The sequence below is a fragment of the Pseudopipra pipra genome, chromosome 13, assembly GCF_036250125.1.
Source record: "Pseudopipra pipra isolate bDixPip1 chromosome 13, bDixPip1.hap1, whole genome shotgun sequence".
Taxonomy (NCBI): Eukaryota; Metazoa; Chordata; class Aves; order Passeriformes; family Pipridae; genus Pseudopipra; species Pseudopipra pipra.
The window spans coordinates 847,725-855,142 of record NC_087561.1 but is presented as its reverse complement, the minus strand read 5'-3'; the positions used below and the strand labels follow the sequence as shown (position 1 = coordinate 855,142).

Sequence of the window (7,418 nt, the reverse complement as noted above, 5' to 3'; positions counted from 1 at the left end):
CTGCCTTTCCAGCAGCAGCCTGCTCTGCTCCACAGCTCCCTCCCCTTCCCTTTTTACATTTGTTTGTTCATTCCTTCTTTATTCTCTGCAATTGTCCTTAATGGAAACAGCATCTCAGCAGAGTCAACCCGCAGGAAAGCTCGAGCACAGAGGGATTTTTGTAGATGGCTTTAATAAAAACATTGAAGCTCTGTTGTTGTTATAGTGCTGTGTGATCCATTAAGTCTATTAAATACAACAGAGGAAAACTGTGAAAAAAGCCAGAGGAGGCCATGATGTCACAAAAAACAAACGAGCTGGGGCTGCTTTCCTGCTCCTCTGCAGCTCCACGGCTCTGCCCTTGCCTCGCTGGCCCTGCCAGCCCAGCACAGCCCCATGTTTGCTCGCCTGTCATTTGCCACATGTGCAGGTGGGTGAATATTTGGGTTCCCATAAATGTGGACTTTCTAGATACTAATCCAGAGGGTATTAAAGCCAAGGACCCAGAAGATCTGCTCCTCCCTGGGCCAACAGGCTCCTCCAGGACACGCGTGTGCTGGGCCGTGTGGACACACAGGAGTCTCTGGGGACACATGTGCTGCTGGCCTGGGTGTGTCACACCAGAACTGGGGCCCAGACCCACTCTCTGTGTGCCTTAAAACACCTCTGTACCCCTTTAAATGTTCTGTGCCCCATCAAACACTCCCCAGCTGCAGAGAGCAATGGACCCGGTGATACATGTCCCCCCTGCCACCTGCCCCAGCTCAGCTCCGGCTGCACATTCCAACCTGGAGCCTAAAGCAGGCTGGAATCCAGCCCTGGTTCCAGGACAGATCAATACCAAGTGGCTGTGAAGGCATGCAGGGAGATGTCCAGGGAGAGAGGTTTTCCTTGCGGGGGAGCCTGGAGCTGCTGCACGGGTAAAATGCTCTCTGCCTGGAGGAGAGGAGGGTGGGAACCAGGAACAGGATGACTAAGAGAAGGTGAGGGCATCATGGCATGGGAACCTCATGGCATGGATCATCATGGCATGGGAACCTCATGGTGTGGGATTCCCCTGGTGTGGGACACAGAGACTCAGCTCTCCCACACCACCCAGGCATCCCACCACCACCAAACCCTCCCCAAATGCAGAGGCTGGACCTCCCTGAGCTCCAGGTCTGATGTGCCCTCTGGCAAAGCCGTGGATGCCACCACCAACCTTCTCCTGACACTGCAGTGATGAATGACTGCCTGGGAAGTGCTTGGAGATCCTCTGCTTGGGGAGGATCCAGATTACACTTGTATTTATCTCTTTATCTCTTGTATGTCTTCGTCCATCCTGGCTCAACCTCACTCTGATCTAAGCCTTTATTCCTAGAAAAAGGATTTAAGGAAGGCTGAAGGCAGCAGGCAGGGAAGCAGGGATGGTGGAGGTCTGTGTTGTGCTGTTCACCACGCACCCATGGGTACGTGCACAGCACGAAGGACCGAACCCTCCCCAGCTGCCTCAGCACGTGGCCAGTGTGCACACACCAGCCTGGGAAGGTGACCCGGAGGCAGATCCTTCCCTGAGCCCAAGGCACACGGCGGGACGGGCTGGAGACAGCCCCCTGTGGAACAGCAGCACAGCGAGCAGGCATTCCAGCAATTCCCTGCACAAACAGCACGGGATCATCCATCTCTGCTGTTTATTTGCACAGGATAATTTTTTTGTTGACACTCGAGAACCTCCTTCCTCTGGTGCCCCTAACCAGGGTTCCACAGAATGTTAACCCCTGGTCTCACGGCCGCACACCAGAGCCCTGCCAGTGCCAAACTGGGACAGGGCAGGCAGCGCCCAGGAGCCACCACAGAGTTGGCCACGCTGCATTTGAGGCGGGCACAGTGAGCAGGGAGAGCTGCTGCTGCCACGTCCCCACCCACCCTGGTCCCCTGCAGTGCCCTGTCCCCTCTGCAGCGATGCTCGGGCTCCCCGGGCACTGCCCGGGTTGTCAGAGCTCACCCACCCCCTTATGTCCCTGACAGAGCCCTCCTGCCCCCCACCAAGGACCCTTTGCTGATATTTCAGCTGCTACACAAAAATACAGGCCCCAAACAAAGCACATGCAGAGCTTGGGATGCTCCAGCCCCAGCCAGATGGGCTTTCTCAGGGAAGAGCGCAAGAAATGAGTCACGTACAGGGGGATTTTATTCCCTGTGTATCCTCCCACGTTCTGCTGGGCCATAGTTTATACTTCTGGAGTTGCTTAATCACCCCTCTTGGACCTGCCTTCAAAGAAGATGCCTAATCCCTTCTGGAAACCTCCTAATACCTTTGGCTACTGCCCTGCCTCCTGGCCATGAATTATGTTGGGACTGGCCAGTCCTTCCTCAGTATCAGCCTTTCTGACCATTTACCATCCATGGTGACTTCAGAAGGGTATGCAGACTTCAAATAGAATCCCCCAAAAATGTTATCCCTGTGCATCCACCACTGAAGCATCCAATACCCACCACTGGAATGATATTCAGTGGCTGTGGCACTGGGGAACCATAGACAATGCTTGGGACCAAAGTAGCAGAGGAGGGCTCTGTGTGCTGCCTCCAGCAAAGGAACAAGGTGTAATTCTGCTTTTATTGTCCTGGTACACCAGGGAAACATCACTTTCCTAGGAAGTTGTGCCATAATGATTCACAAGTATCAGCCTAGACTGTTCCAGTTAAAAGAGGAAAAGTAAACCACAAAATCCCAGAATGGTTTGGGTTGGGAAGCACCTTAAATCTCATTTCATTCTACCCCCTGCCATGGGCAGGGACACCTTCCACTACCCCAGGTTGCTCCAAGTCCCATCCAACCTGGTCTTGAGCACTTCCAGGGATGGGGCAGCCACAGCTTCTCTGGGCAACCTGTGCCAGGGCCTCCCCACCCTCACAGGGAGGAATTTCTTCCCAACATCTCATCTAAATCTCTCTGTCAGTTTGAAGCCATCCCCCCTTGACAATGATCAAAACCTGCAATGCTTGGAAGCCAGCTGGTCAGACTGGGACTATAAATACCCAAACACCAGGAATTAGACATTATTGCATGTTCCTTTTTGGCTTGTTTTTCTCCTCAGGAGGGTTTTTTAAGCTCCTACTGGCAAGGCGACCAGCCCTGAGACCCAGGGCAGCACAGTGAGGAGCTGCCAATAGTGTGAGATATTCAGTGAGAACCCCAAGTGATGTCCTGCCTGACTCCTCAGGGCTCCAGCCTGGAATAGCACCATTAAGGGGATGTCAGTGGTTTACTGGAGCATGGCACAGGGAGCTTTCCTCACTCTCCAGGCTGGGCTGCAGACGGACACACTCCTCAGTGGGTCAGTACTTCAAGGAAATGTCACTCAGCCTATTGTTACTCTGTAAATTGAAAGGTTGGAGTATCTAATTTTGGGCTAAATACACCCCTGAGCAGAGCCCAGGGATGAAGGGGCAGGTTTATGTGCCCACAATTCCACCCACCACAGCCACAGCTCCCACCAGAGCAGGGCATTCCCAGAGGGTCACCAGCTCCTCCAGCCACTGTGGCCACAGACACTGTCCTGGGGTGCCCGTGTCCAAGAGCCACCACAGACACCAAGGAAAAAACAACAAATTCCAGAACCCACCTAAAAATCCGCTTTCAGTAGAAACATTGCCATTTGCTGTTCCTTTCTGGGGGCACCTGCAGAGTTTGTAAGGCAGCTTGGTCAGACTAATCCTCAGATTAGGACCTCTTAAACCATGAGGCTTTTCCTTCTCCTTCATGGACAAAGTGCAGATGTCTCTGCAGGGCTCTGCCTCAAAGCCAGAGCAGGAGATTCCACTGATTGCAGAATTGGGTCTGAATAAAGAAGTCTGGTCTTGGAATAACAATATTCACAGCGATAGACTGCATTATATAATGTCCTGTAATAAAAGATATTACAGCATTATCAGGAGACAGGAATGCAGAGGGAAGGAAGGAGCAGGAGTGACAGTGATAAATCAATCTGGAGAAGAAATACCAAATGCAATATACTTTTGTCTCCTTTTGTTTGAGGCTCTGATAGATGTTTCCAGGTTCAAATAACGGAGCTCACAGGAACCCACTCCTGCTCCTGCCCTGAGCTGAGTTTATTAACCCACTCTGTAAACAGCCACTGCACCTCTGCCATTCCCCCTCCTCTCTGGCAGCTGTTGGACAGATGTGCAGGACACTGCCAGGCAAGAGGGGCAGTACTTCCAGGTGAGAGAATACATCCTAAAATTGCTCCTGATGACAGTGTGGGGTTCTAAAAGTTGTCAGTTAGGGAGAAAACGGGAAAAGAGGCGAGAAGGGACAGTGCCCTCCTGGCGTGGGCAGCAAAAGGCTGTGGGCTCTGGGGGGCTGGAGCTGGGGGGCAAAGCTTTCCCCAGGCTGCCCCCCAAAACACACAGCAGGGCTCTATGCAATGGGGCAGAGAATGTTCCCCATCCTCAAGACTGTTTCACTGCTGTGCTTATGAGACAATTTAACTTTTGAGGCCTCCCTTCAGCAAGGGGCTTAATCATACATCTCATTTCCAGCACTTAAGTGAGTCCATTGACTTCAATGATTTTCTTCAAAGGAACACCAGAGACATTTCAGGCACTGGGCCCTGCTGGATCAGCCCTGGGCTCTCCTCCCAGGGCTCCAAATTGACCACTTGCTTTTATGTAGGGCTGGTTTTTTTCCCTGTCTTTGATGCTGTTAATTTACTGCTCTTAGGACTTTTAACCAGAGGGAACAAGAGGGCTGCGATTATTTTCTTTAAACTCTGGAAATTAGGAGGACAAAATGGTGACCTGTGACTCTATCCCAAGGTATGAGGTTGTCATTCCTCATAACGTCTCCTGGAGTTTCACTCTGTCACACTGCTCTGGACAGGAGTTTTAATATTGGCACAAAGGAAAATGATGGGGTAACTGCCAGTGGTTGGAGCTGCTATCTTAAGAAACATTAATTCAGCATTTCTAGAGTGTACCAGGTGGATTTGGGGCTTCCTCACACTGCTTTGGGGTGCAGCTCGATGCCTGGAGTGCAGAGCAGCTGGTGAAGGCTGCACAGCCTCAGCTGTTCCTTCTGTGCCAGACAAAATGGGCATTTTGAGGACAGCTGAGGGACAGAGCCTGGCTCAGTGACAGCAATTTAACCCTGAGGTCTGTGCCAGTCCTTGGTCCCCGAACACTCTGATGAGTAGGAGATTAATAGCCATGACTTTAACAGGCCTTGGCTTTTCTTTTCCTTATTTATTTTTACCTAAAAAGAAACATTTCTTCCCTTTCTTTTTAATGAGATGGGGGAAAATATGAATGGTTGCAGTGGCTCCTCATGCCACCAGCAGCACAGGTCCCCAGTGGCAATCTGCTCAGCAGGACAAGGAGCCAGAGCCCAGAGAACCAGGTCCCTGCTGCCCATGGGCTGTGCTGACGTAGTGGCATCCACGGGCCAGGATTCCCCTGGGATGGGGAGGGAGCAGGGGAGAAGAGATGGGCCAGGGAGCTGTGCCCCATGGCAGAGCCAGCCTGGAATAGCCTGGGGCTGGGGAGGTAGCAGAGGGAGAAGCGATGGAGCAGGAACTCTGCCCCCGTGGCAGGGCCACCCTGGAGCTCCCAGCAGGATCCTGGCTCTCGGGATTGCAGAAAGCAGGATCACTGCACACACCTCCCAGAACACCTCAGCTCATCAAGGAGGATGCTCCTCCAGCTCTTCTGCTTCTCTCAGGAGAGAGGGGAGCAAACCTGGGAGGGATGGGTACCCCAGAACCCCTTCCCTCTGTGCCATCCATCCGCCTCATGCGGTCTCCAACCACCTTCCCTTCTCCTCTCTGCTCTTTCCTCTTCCTCTCTCTCTCCTTCCATTTGTGTTTCCACTCTGACTTCCCTTCCCTGTCACCTCTACACACGCCCTCCCCCCCTTTCTCTGTGGATACCAAGGAAGATTAGACTTTTTTAATTACAGCTCCGTTTGGCCGCGGTGTCTCCCAGCCTGGCCCAGCAGTGGGGCTGGCTCAGATGTTCCCGTGTGCAGCCCTTCTGCTCGGCTACACTTGTTTATTACTCGTTCATTAGCTTTTTTGCGTTACTGGAGATCTGAGGCACTCACATGGCGAAGGAGGCTCGAAGTGACAGCAGTGAAAGCCGCTGCTAGTGAGATTATAGCTGCTCGCTGGGGCGGGTGGGAGCGCTGCAGAGGGCACGGGGAGAGCACTGCCTTTGTGCGCTGCTCAAAGGGCCCTGTCACTGCGCGTCAGGCAGCCTCCTGGAAAAAAGGAACTTTCCAAAACCCCATGAGAACTGGTTAAATTAACCCTTTCCCTGGTGGCCACCCGCCGAGAGGCTCCAGGCAGAGGCAGGGAGCTGCCTGTGCTGGCCCTGGGCCCCACAATGGGTCGTACGTGTGCCTCGTGCTCAGCACAAACCCTCTCCCAGTCTTTATCAATGGGCTTATTTTTATCAAATCAGGACAGAAACTTGGAAATCTTGCAATAAGTCAGGTAGACAATTATAATCCCACCATCGAAACATCCGCCCTTGTCCTTATGGTGTTAAATCCCCAGGCTGGCTGTACATGCACACAGGACACTGCAGAGCCCTCAGCACTGCCCTGGTGGCCCAGCTGGTCCCCATCTCTGCAGCCACCCAACGTGGTCCCTTCACTCTTTCCTGCCCTCACTGCTGTGAGATCCTGTGGGAGCAGAGCGGGAGGGGACGCTGAGCCGAGCCCTGCGTGTGGCCAGGTGCTGCTGCAGCTCCAGGGCAGTGGGCACAAGGGAGCACACTTCCACTGAACCCAACTTAATATTTGATTGCAGAGGAATCCTGAACTAACGGAGCAGCGGAAGGTGGGTGGTGAAGAGGCCGAATGGTCCGAATCGACTGCACCACAGCCATCCCTGGGAGTGCTCAAAAAACGTGTGGATGTGGCCTTGACAGTGCTGGGGGAATGGTAGGACTTTATGATCTCAGAGGCCTTTTCCAGCCATACAGATCATGTGATTCCATGGTTCTGTGAATGCCTGAGCTCCCTGTGGCCATCCCAAGGACAGCCAGCTGTGCTGCAGTGGTGGATCCATCAGGGGGGTCAGGGTGTCTGCAGGCAGCTCCCGTGGTCCTGTGAGCACTGGGGGAAGAGCCCAGATGAGTTGCCATTCCCCAGAGCCCTGCTCCTGGGAAAGGGGCTCCCTGCTCCTGCTCAGGGGTGTTTACACTGATCCCTGACAGATGGCCTGGGCTGTGGATGTTTATACAGCATCTCCCAGAGGCTCCAGAAAGCCCCCGAGCTCCCCACCAGCACTTCCCTCTCCATTCCAGCTGGGCTCCCAGGCTCAGAGCTCCTCCAGCGGGGCAGGATTGGGACAGGGAGGGTGCTGCCCTCCAAACACCCCCTGGCTCATCCCTCCCCATCAAACACTGCTGGCAGCATCCCCGGGGGACCCTCAGGTGTCACCACTGCCTTCAAA

The 7,418-nt window shown here is 53.5% G+C and overlaps 1 long non-coding RNA gene across 2 annotated transcripts; it reads left to right on the top strand.

Moving 5' to 3' along the window:
• The first annotated feature begins 246 nt into the window (after nt 1-246).
• Nucleotides 247-6,942, top strand: LOC135421185 (uncharacterized). Of its 2 annotated transcripts, XR_010433885.1 has the most exons (5): nt 247-409; nt 3,057-3,296; nt 3,998-4,183; nt 4,685-4,779; nt 6,771-6,942. It is a non-coding gene; the product is annotated as an uncharacterized LOC135421185 (long non-coding RNA). The 2 variants fall into 2 exon arrangements; XR_010433886.1 differs by lacking the exon at nt 3,998-4,183 and having other exon boundaries at nt 249-409.
• Nucleotides 6,943-7,418: the final 476 nt, after the last annotated feature.